This window comes from Pleurodeles waltl, chromosome 6 (genome assembly GCF_031143425.1).
Source record: "Pleurodeles waltl isolate 20211129_DDA chromosome 6, aPleWal1.hap1.20221129, whole genome shotgun sequence".
Lineage (NCBI taxonomy): Eukaryota > Metazoa > Chordata > Amphibia > Caudata > Salamandridae > Pleurodeles > Pleurodeles waltl.
Genome location: NC_090445.1, coordinates 613,061,687 through 613,073,840, shown reverse-complemented (window position 1 = coordinate 613,073,840; position 12,154 = coordinate 613,061,687). Strand labels below are relative to the sequence as shown.

At 42.6% G+C, this 12,154-nt stretch overlaps 1 protein-coding gene across 7 annotated transcripts in view; it reads right to left on the bottom strand.

Moving 5' to 3' along the window:
* The window catches only part of NAV1 (neuron navigator 1), a 950,201-nt gene that overhangs the window by 735,848 nt on the left and 202,199 nt on the right, over positions 1-12,154 (bottom strand). Inside the window, exon 1 of one of the 7 annotated variants that reach the window (XM_069238911.1) lies at positions 1,921-2,032. The exons of the other annotated variants lie outside the window; for them this stretch is intronic. The gene's annotated coding sequence lies outside the window, so the exon portion shown is untranslated. Of the gene's footprint in view, positions 1-1,920; positions 2,033-12,154 lie in introns of those variants that run through there. 7 annotated transcript variants of the gene reach the window in all.

Here is a 12,154-nt window from a genome sequence, read left to right as displayed (position 1 = left end):
AGCAATTGAAGAACTATCTATTCAAACAGCATGACCACCCACACTGCAGGAACTCACTTCTTTCGTGCTCGCTGAAAAGGACTATAAGTTGTACCACTGGGCCCTTATCCTTGCTCATCTCTCCCTTCCTTCCCAACTAGGTCTCACAGTAAAGGTACCACTACATACATATGTAACGACTAGAAAGGGGGATGGCTGCCAGCAGGAGCACAGGGTAGCTGGCCTTGATGAGATCCATGCCTGTCTGCCACTTGTAAGTGCATAAATTACAGTTATTCTCGACCCCTTAATTGTACTCTCATTACTGTCCAGAGAAGGATGGAAGACTGAGCCTGCTTTGATTCAAACTCCTGACCTGCAGATTGCAGCAGGTGTTAGCAGTGAGCGTTTAACTCACCATGTCACTAAATGGTTCTCACAGTGAGTAACACATTAATGACTTCCGATATGGCTATCACAATCACATGGTATTTCCCGGCCCACATACAGGTGTTATCATAACTGGGCCCTAACATTCTGGGGAGGATGTATGTAATCCAGAATCGGCACAGGACAGCAAAAATGGAGTCACTTATGTGAAATTATTATTCTGTGTATTATTTTATTTGTTTACAGTTAATACTTTGTATTATTTCATCTGTTTGCCTTCTCCACCCATCTCTGGGCACTCTGGATCAGTCCTAGGAGCGTGCCACATCCAAGAAATCACAAATAGATACAAAATAACTCTACACTTTCAGCCAAAGATTCTCTTGAGTTGTTTGAAGTTCTTCATTTTTTGGAGGCAGGATTAACCCCATGCTTCAATTTCAGTGAGGAAATCAGTGAAACGAATTCCAGAATTGAATTAGATGATAAGCGGAGTCATACTGACTTGTATTTTTCCAACTCAGAGAAATGCATGGACGCAGAGCATCATATCAGACGGCAGCAGCCCGAGTCCCGGTTCACGAAGAAAGAAGGAAAGAAAGAAGGAAGTAAACAAAGAAAGAAAGAAGGAAAGAAAGAATGAAAGAAGGAAAGCAAGAAAGAGAGAAAGAAAGAAAGAATGTCCAGCATGCACTTAGGAGAACTTCTGAGGATTTACAAATGGAAGTCTCATTACAATCTATTCAATGCTTTGACCTAGACCCAATATCGCAAAAATGCGGGGCATTCCATTAAAGACATTGCGAAAGGGTTTAACTGAAGCCCTCACTTCAAATTTTAAAAAGAAAATTGCCCCTGTAGAGCTTTGTTTCTCCTACCAGGTTGCACTATAGTCCATCCAGTACCTAGGACTCCCAATAATAAAACCTTGTCAAATGCAAAAATGCGCGGGTCTGACACAGGGAATAGTCACAAAGAGAACAGCACTCCAGCCAGTCTTGACACTATGCGTCCTCAGCGCTTAATTTGTAAATAAAAACGTGCGGTGCCCAAAGCCCTCCTCTTAAATGCGTGGCTGCTGCACTTAAATGTGCGAGCACGGAATACTGAGGCAGAGTAATCATGAAGAGGTCTCGGGCCTCTTCAATCCATTGAACGCCACTCCCTGCCCCTTCAGCTCACTCTTGCAGCTTTCTCTCTTTGTGACGCATTTTCGTTTTTCTCTCCCTCCGTCTTTCCCACATGTGTCTTTTGCTCGTAGCAAATGCTTGAGTCAGAAGAATAAGCGCCGGCCTAAAAAATGAGTGGCAGTGCTCAGCACCGGAAACAATAAGCACAAATTAAGCACTGTCGTCCTACAGTTCAGCAGGAAGTGTAAGCCACCTCTAGACACGGTTCATGGAGAAGGTAGAAGAACGTTAAAGGTGAACGAGACAGAAAATTTCCTTGCGAATTTCTTCCTTGTAGTTGGTTTATAAAAGTTAACATTTTTAGTAACAGTCCTAACAAAAAAAAAAACATAGGATATGCACGAAGAAATAATTTATTTACCTGGATCTTCCAAGGGCTCCGAGGGTGTAAAGTTCCAGCGGAAGGGTGTGGGTACCATACTCTGAAGAGGTGGGGGGGCCGCATAAAGAGAGGACCCGGGCCATAACTTGCCGCAATGGCACAGAAGGGAGACCGCGCCTGAAGGCTCCACTCATGGAAACAGAAGACCATCGAGTGGGGTGGGATGAACTGAGGGCTGCCCTTCCCCTGGGAGCCGCCTCCTTAGGAAATGGTCTCAGGCCCCAGGCAAAAACCCGAGACAATGGCACCTTCAGTTTTCACAAAGCCACTATTATTTCTTACCTACAGTCCAATGCAGAATACCGAGACAGCACAAACATTACACGCCGACGATGTCACAAGTGGCTTATTGTCAAAGGAATACTATGCATACTGTTACCACAACCCAGTAACCAGGGGCGCAGTGTCCATTGGTGCAGCAGGTGCAGTGGCACCAGCGCCCACTGATCCTCTGTTTCACAGTTCAAGCAGCAGCGAGAGGGTCTATTTCCTTACACTACGGCCAATGACACAGTAGCTGTGCTACTGCCAGTAACATACTTTCACTCAGTATTGTGACTATGCGCCCAATTTAAACATGGTGGAGAGGGTACTAGATTGCAAATGTGAAATTGTACCCTCCCCGCTACACTGAAGATTCACTTGGCTCATTTAGAGTCGGGCAGAACTTCAGTGTGTAGACCACCCCGTTTCCACCCCCTACATGCACTTCTGGTGGCCCACCATACAAAACATGGCATATGTGAAAGCAAAACCTTTAAGTGACCACCACATTATGGGAGACAACTTCCATAGCGAGGGGTTCAATCTTTTTCTTTTTTTTTAAAAACAAACTTGTTCTTTGGGATTTTGTTTTTAAAAATCTAACACGTTGAAAGTTTGACGTATGGCTCTGTCATGTTGGCAGACATCTCCAAACTTGGCAGGCAGAGCAAACCTCTCTGCCATGGCGACAGTACATATTTCATCCACCAAACTCAAAATCAGGCCGTATTGGTTTTTAACGCTCTATATCTGGTCTATATTTGATAGGATGTGAAGCAGCATTGTGTGGTGTTACTGTGGTACTGTTAAGGATTTTGTACACTTAAAGCTAGTGTTCCTCTAGTAATCGTGAGTTAGTGGCACACTGTGGTTCAGTGTACTGTGATCACCATGTGAATTGTCACACTTATGTGCACTACTCTGAAGGTAATGCTGTGAATATGTTATGTCGTGCGCGCGTGGTTGCCACTTTGTGTTCATGGCAACGCGTGCATTGTTATGATGTGTATGTATGTAACGTTCCACTCTCAGTCCGGCAGTTCTCTGCTGATCCAGGAGTGGGACGCTTCTCTGGAGTGGTGCAATAAACATCATACTTACCTCTTCCACTTGTGTATTACTTGACAATATGGCACCTTTCAGTGGCACTGCTTTGTTCAGACACTGTTACACTGTTGCATGTAAGGCAGATTACATCTGTAGTATTGCATTCCTATGGAGTACCATACAAACCTTTGTACTTTGTTCATTAGCATTTAATGCATTTGTACCCGAGTTTATTTCACTGTTGCAGCAAGTATAATCTGTCTTCAAAAAATGTAAAATGTAACTCTTCTATTTGGAACTATGATTTCGAAACTTCTTAAGCAAGAATTACACAAACTATTAATGTTCCATCTTTCGCACAAATACAACAGTTACATATACACAATGTCAGGTACCGATTCATGTTCAAAAAGAACTTCCAGTTAATGACATGCATCTAGATCCAGCTCAAACTCTCCTCCCGGAAGACAAAGCCTTCCACGTCATCACAGAAAAGGCACTAAGCAACTGTAAATATGTCACTATATAACAAACGGTGGTGTTCGCCTTGGCAAGCAGACCTGACACCCAAAGTTATCTTTGCATCGCTTAGAGGAAGCGCGTCACAAAGGCCCAGGCTACCTACTGCAAACCAGCACCAGCAAAACCTCCGGTGGCAACAGCACACGATTGAATGTCACCAAGCACCGTGCAAAGCATTCTGAATGCAGCATACAAGCACCCCAATGACAGGTGTACTGCAATCATGTCGTCCAAAGCAGCACCTACAAAATCTAATACCAATGAGTGATTTAGAACCACCAGACATCGGCTTGACGATCCCAGATCACAATGCACGTAAAAGGACAACTTTTAAGAAATGTTCCAAAAAGACAGGAGACGACTTCGCCACTCATTCAAAGATAACGCCATCTCATTTTTGATAGTGTGAAGTACACCGCCGTCCGAAATCAGGGGAAAGAATATGGTTGAGTTCCTTTGCAACTTGTAGATCGGAATAATGTATTTACTACCTAAAATACTGAGACAGAAATAGTTGTGTTAGGTAAACAACGATAAGGGTAAACATGCATTTGCAAAACCCATCTGTTTCATCTTTGATAGCCAGGTGCAGGGTTACTGGTATTGCCAGAGCTCTCTTGCATCGGCATTACACATTGTTTATTACTAACTTACCTCTGAAAATGGCTATCAACTATTTTTGATTGGTAAATTAATAATAAAAGTGTAATAACAGAGAATTCCAAGATGTCAGCCAGCGCAGCACTCATGGATGGCCATCTTGGAATGCTATACTAAAAGAGAACATCATGGTATGACGCCGGCTGCCAGTCTATCATCAAGCAAGTCGACATATGCATACTCACAGGGAGCCATCTTAAATGTTTATTTATCTAAGGAGGAGACATTCCATTAAGCTTCCCTCAATGGCCATGCCTGGTTTCACACTAGCACCTATCTTGGTTTGTTTTTATCACACATTATTATAAATTTACCTTTCCAAAGTGGCTGACAGTAATTTACAAATGGTGAAATTGAGATCTAGAATATGCATAGGACGTCACAAAGTTATTTGACGAGAGAGCGTTCTAGTAACAGAACGCAACAGATGGGCTCTTTCAATGATAACTATTTTAAAACATTTGAAAAAAATGGTCAGAAAGAAATCTGCAGCACTCTACTCGAGCCTGTGTCATTTCCTGAGGCCGCAGCAAAGACAGAGAGAGAATTAATGATAAGCTACCCACCTGATGAGAACGACTATAGAGCATTAAACGGCTTCAGCCTTTGTTGTCACCATTATGTTGTGCTAAGGAGACTTACAACGATGCTGCACAGGCTATTTCGATTCGAGAAAATCTTTTACTGCTACTGCTTGTGCAATACCTATTCTGTATAGAAGAGAGAAATGTGCACTGCTGTGAACTGACTATACCTCTACGGCAATGCACATACTGCTCCTGCCTGCATTGTACTTGTACATTGTGATGGAACTTAAAATACTCATGTAGCCCATGTAATACTTTTTTGTGTGTGTGAAAGCAACCTTTGCACTGCTGACATCCATATTGTGTCTGCTCTCAGTGTGGGAGGGAGGTTTGCACTGCTGATATCCACGTGATACATACTTCTGAGTCATACAGAAGCACAAGAAAGCTTTCACTTTAGAAAGGGTAAAATGACTGTGAGTGCTATCAAAAATCATTGATAAAGACTCCCCGACAGAGTGTGCAATTCACTAAGGCGGTGTTAGAAATTGGATCTCTAGTTGGCAGAAGTATGCATACTGTCCAAGTAGGGACCACAGTCCTAGTCAGGGTAAGTCAGATACACAACCTAAATTAACATGTGCTCGCTCTCTGGTAGTTTGGCACAGAGGAGGCAGACTTTACTTAGAAGGCAATGTGTAAAGCATTTGTAGAACACTTAATTACAGTAACAAAGTAAAATACACTATAGAAAGACTCAACACCAGGTTAGCAAAATAGATAATCTTTATATGATTAAAACAAGACCCAAATGACAAAAATCCTATCAGTAGTAGTCAAGATCTGAATTTTTAAAGATTTAATGTGAAAACTGTGCTTAGAAGACTATAGCGGTAAAAAAGACTATTTGAGGTCGCGAGGGACTGGTGCAAATTCAAAATTCAGGCCGACCATGATGGAGGGGATGCATGCTACAGAACCCATGCAGGGTCTTCTCAACAGCACATTTGTTGGTGCAATGAGTAGATGGTGGGGCTGACGATGCATATATATTTCCGCCGCTCTCGGGAGATGCACCGTCCTTAAGCTCAGTGGAAGTAGATAAGATGCATCATTGGTGGGCTGCACAAAGTGTCATCATGGGGTCATGCAGTGTTGAAGCTGCTGTCGTCAAGTAGCCGCTGTGGCATGGATGGGGATGCATTGGTTTTTCTGCCGCACTTGGGACGATGTGTCGATTTTTAAAGTTTATAGCTGCATAAACCACTCCTAAGGCAAAGGACTGGAGCGGGGTACCTCAAGCAAGGGTAGGACTCACAGACGGCAGAGTCCAGCAGCACCAGGAGAGTTGCAGGCAGTCTTTGATGTCCCAGAGACTGCAGAAGGATAGAGGGAAAGCCAGCACACCCTTGGATATTCTTGGATTCAAGGATGTAGAGAGCATGTCCAGTCCTTCTCACTGCAGGACAGAAGCAGCAGGCAACAGGCCAACACAGCAGAGCAGACAACAAAGTGGCAGTTCCTCCTGCAGCACAGCACACAGCCGCAGGAGGCCTACACAACAATGCAATTGCAGAATACCAGTCCCTCCTGGCAGCACAGCAGTCCTTCTTCCTGGCAGATTGTCCTTAGTTCCAGTAGAGATCTGATAGGGTGGAGTTCGGGGTACAGTATTTATACTTTGGTGCCCTGGTTCTGAAAGTGGGAGAATCTTTGAGGCCTTCCTTTGAAGTCCACGAGGTCTCTGTCCTGCCCTTCCTGGCTCCAGACACTCTACAGGGGACTATGCAGCCCTTTGTGTGAGGGGAGGCACAGCTCTATTCAGGAGTAAGTGTCAGCTCCTCCCACCCATCTAGCCCAGGAAGATGCATGAACCTGATGAGGGGCCGTCAATATGCAAATGTCATACCTAAGCTCTCCTTGTGTGTGACTATCCAGCGTGAATGCACAAAACCAAGCTGCCAACAAACCCAGATGCCTATTCAGACACAGACAGAGGCACAGAATGGTTAAAGTAAGAAAATGCCAACTTTCTAAAAGTGGCAGATTCACACTTACAATTTAAAATCTAACTTCACCATAAGTTGTGATTTTAAATTGTCAGTCCAGGGACACCAAACTCCATATGTCTATATCTTCTTCATTGGAAATTAGACTTAATAGTTGTTTTAAGGTAATCCCAAACCTATCCTAAGGGAGAGATAGGCCTTGCAATAGTGAAAAGCGATTTTAGGAGTTCTTCACTATCTGGACATGTTAAACTTAAAAGTACATGTTCAACTTTTTAAATACACTGCATCATGCCCTTGGGGCTAACCATGCCCTACCTTTGGGGTGACCTGCATGTAATAACAAGCCTTTGCAATGCAATGGGTCTCACGTTTGCTCATGTTAGAGCTATTAGCATTGTAAATACCTAACCAGACTTTTCTTGCCACATAAATTGAAATTTTAAAGTAAAACAGTTTCACATAACTAACTGGACTTTTCTTGCCATATAAATTGAAAAGTAAAAGTTTCACATCAGCGAGCCGATGGCTGCCATCAGTGCAAAGCAGACACACAAAGGAAAATGAAAGTTTGTTTGCAGTGAAACCTATCGGCAAAAGGGCAATTATCCATGCAACCGGCAAAATTGCGAAAGTGCAGTTGCATATGTAACAGGATCTATGGCATGCAAAGCGCTCGACTACTGCCCAGTGAGATCATGCTGCAAAATAAAGAGGGAAAGTAGTCCAGAAACCAGATGAAAAACATCGAGCCTCATATGTTTTCAGTAGTTGGTTGGTGCGCTCCAGGACGGCTAAACACCGGAAAAGGCATGGCGTATGCATGCCTTTCACTAATAAAAGCAAACAGATTTTAAAAGGCAAGCCCCACGAACCAAGGAAAGTTTCTGACATGACATGGGCGTGTTTAGAAGCCCAAAGAGAGATTACAACAAGGGATGGAGCGCTTTGCGCTCGCCCGTAAAAAGGAAGGTTTAGCCTGGTAATTGGGTACACTTGCCAGGTAGAAATGGCAGTTTAAAACTGCACACACAGGCTCTGCTGAGGCGTGTTTGAAAGGCTACTGTAGGGGGTGGCACAATCATTGCTGCTGGCCCACTCGCTTTTAATTTACAGGGCCTGGGCACATGTAATGCACTTTACTAGGGACCTACAATAAAATGAAATATGCCAATTGTCGAAAAGCCAAGGTCACCAAGTTTAGAGTACAGAGCACCTGCACTTTAGCATTGGTCAGCAGTGGTAAAGTGCCCAGAATCCTAAACACTAGCAAAGATGAGTCAGAAAAACAGGAAGAGGAAAGCAAAATGTCTAGCATGACCCTGCAGAAAGGTACATTTCCACCAGGTGTTTAGACACAAACACCCAACTTCCACTACTAGAAGTGGTACAATGGGAAAAGTGTATCTATTGCACTGAGAGACTTGATGTTCAGTCCTCGGTTTAACACTTTCCCAAAATGTGATTTTTGTGAACTCTAATTTAAAAGTCTGGGCTGGTTTCACAACATATCAGCATTTTGGGGCAAAAGTATACCCTGAGTCACACCTTTGGAACCACTCACATCCTAGTTATTGTGTAATGAGCGAGATGGAAACTAGGGAGACAGAAGCCATTGTTTTGTACAAATCCTGGCCTCCCATTGGAGAAATTGTGTGCTCTAGTGCGTTTGAACATTTTTCTCTGCTCATTTTTACAGAACTACTAAGAACCTAAATCAAATTAAACACCGCAAGTGAGTATGTGGTAAGACAAGAGGACGTTAACCTGACAGCCATTTTATTTTAGTTATGGTGGAGAGAACATCCAGTCTCATAGTCTGCTCACTGAACTATGATGTAGTGAGAACGTCATGGACTTTGATGCAAAGTGTCTTGCGCTGTGCTTCCATTCCCTTAAGTAAGCTTTCCTATGCCTCTTTACCTTTAATTGCCAATATGGGATAGATGTGGGTAAGCCAGTAAAAGGCTCAAGCCAAGCTGTAGCCCAGATGCCCTAGCTCTGGATCAGCTCATGGTTCTCTTGGATTCTTTAACCCAAAACAAGGCAGGCTTTCATGTGGCTTCTCTCTGACACCCATGTTCTAACCTCATGTGCCAAGAATTAATGACAAAGCAATACATTTTCATGTAAAACTAGAGAGGGATAGAGATATCCACCTAGTGGCCAAATTGTGCAATGTGAACCAGAAAACCTAGGATCATTCACAACGTCCTCACTTCACCAAACTGTGTGATCCTAAGCAGTTGCTTCATTTCACCTTCTCTCCTTTTTGTTATCTCATGTGAGAACACCTTGAAATACAAGAGATCATAGCATGTGCTGCCAAAAACCTTTTCATGTTTGATTTAATACACTATGATCTTCTTATGTATAATAATAATCTAGGCCACACAGAGGGTGTATATACCAACTGACTTACATCTTTGTTTACTAGTAGCACTGACGTCAGAGACAGAGGGGGCAGGAACATGTCTAAGTTCATATTTGAAAACTATCACTACTAATAAACGTCACACAATGCAGAGATATAATCTAATGTACTGAGGTGAAATGCTTCCACATGTTTGAGAAATGCATGTTTTTAGGGCTGAGCCTGCAAGCGCATGAGTTAGCACATGCATCTCGCTTGCGAGACTCTGCTGTGTTCAGTACAGGGCTTGGAGCCCGTCTGTCTCTCACCATTTATTGGTTTGTGTGTCACTCTTCTTTACAGCCTCGTAATTCGTTAAGGCATGCCTGGCATCCCTTCCGATTCTCTGTGTGGAGCAGGGATCAGGACCTAATTGATGCAACTTAATTAGTGCTCCTCCGCTGTCCCCGAAGTGATCAAGGTACTATTTGTTGTTTTTAACTTTGAGTGCCTCGCAAACAGAAGGCTTGTGACTAGCAAAAACGTGCCCAGCAGGCACAAAATTGCAAAGTTTTTATTTTTTAAAGCTAACTTTATTTTATTTTGCAAAGTCGTCTTTTCTCAGTTTCTTCTCATGTTTTCTTTTGTTTTTGCTCGTGGGCGCTGTTGTCAAAAGATGACAATTAACTTGTTCGAAATATGTCAGACCTATTGCATTGCAAATGCTTGTTACATTTTGTGACCATATCATTTTAACACGTTTGTTGCACGATTCCTTTAAACATGAAGATGTTAAGGTGTCCCTAAACGTAAGTGGTGTAGGGCATCTTCTGTGCTTCTTCTCCTTTAGTTCAGATAATGCGTGAATAAATAATTGCCCCTTTGTTAAACATCTTTTTGAATGTCAGTGCACTGTTATGTAAACATCATCTCAGTGCTGCTGTTCCCCTGGCTACCACATTTAAAGGCCAGCCAACCGCATGCAGTTCACGAGCCGTACAATGAGTATCCCTGCTACAGACTATGTGACCTGTGAATCAGTATGACTCCTGCGTTTTAGTTTCCTGAGTATTTATGGGTGAATCATGAATATTGGGATCCAATGCAGGCTTGTGGCAGCATTGTAGCTCAGGTTACAAAGCGTGGTTTAGTTTAAGTCCTACATTTTAGATTTCAGACTATGTTGTGCATACGTTTTAAATGCTAATTTCCAGAGTAGTGATTTGTAACTCGTGCATTTTAAGTTCCAGAATAAGGTTGTTGCCGGTCTTACGTTTGGGGTTCTGGAGTGGGGTGCATAGTAGGGCAGATGCCTAGTTAAAGAAGTTTGCTCTCTTAAATCATGGGTTTTAGGGTAAAGTGGGTACCATTCTTGCATTAGAATTTCCAAGTAAGGCCAAGTGGCAGTATAATATCATAGTCTTCCACTTTTGACTTCAGGGTGAGGGGTGTGTCATTCTACAATATTACGTTTCAGAGTAGGGTATGTATATAACATTTGTGAATCCTAGAAGCAATACTATTTGTGCCCAAACTTTGCACCTTACATTAAATGTAGGTGTGTTGCCAGTTTTACATTTAAGGTTCCAGAACAGGACACATGCCAGATTTGTACTCTGGGTTCAAGAGCAGGGCAGATGCCATCTTCTAGGTAGGTTCCAGAATATTCTGGGAGGCCATCTCTGTTCCAGGCAGCATTGTACGTGGTGTGTACTCAGCTTAGGCTGTGAGCAGTGAGTAAAAAACTTGCAGTTTTGTTTCAGACTCCAAACGTTCTCATTATTTATGAGCAAAAAAAGTAAATCCCTCGTTTGCCAGAAAGGCGGTACCCGAACAATTCCAATTTCCAGCTAACGAGTTGTACTTGGTGGCCCCAAAGAGCAGTGCCTCCCGCTTCCCATTACATTTTATTCAAATGCACCTCGAAGTGCCACATTTATGACAAGGCAGTCAGCACACCCACTGAAGAAGGCTCATTATATTATGTGAGCCCTTAATTACCATAAACACATCACTGATTCCATGGAAACAAGCCTCTGTGCGTCTGAAGAAAACATGTCTTAAAGGTTATTGCAAAGGGCTCGTCATTTTTACCCCTGTCTCGTTCTGTTCCCTGCCTGTTTCAATTAGCACAAAACGTAGGTGCGTCGGACATTTTGTTTTGTTCACAAAGATTTTTATAACATTAAAGCTATGATATTCGATGTAAGATACTTTTTTGAAGGCGACTTGGAACTAAAATGATTTCTGGGGTGTTCACAGAAGAGTCTCTTGGGTTATTGTTTGGCAAATCAATAAACACCATACCCATGTTACAGCACGCATAGGATGGGAAGACAGTGGGTTTCTCCAAAGACGTGTCAACAACAACAAATATAACCAGCACACAATCCTTCATGTAACTCCAAATGTGCCTATACTAACAGTGACAATAATGCACTGAAATCCTCATTGTTATATCAAGTACACTAACGAGAAAACAAGGCCCATGTCATGTGCAATAGAAAATGTGCAGCTCAAAGGACATTACGAACACATCAATCTCTCCAGACCTCTTGCCATGTTGCCAAAGTTTAGCATTAACTCACCTCCAAGCACAACACATCAACTAAGTAAATTAACTCTTTATTGCTCAGTTGAATAAAAGCTTTGCAATACAATCAAAACAAACATCCACTAAAACAACATTAATGCACTTCAAATGTATACAAGAAAGCAGCAATTTTTCCTACTTGGCAACAGTTCTAGCCTGCTTACCTAAGCGAAGAATGCGAAAAACACATTCGTTAAAAGGAGCAATCCGATTATATGAGGTGAACCACTTATTTATC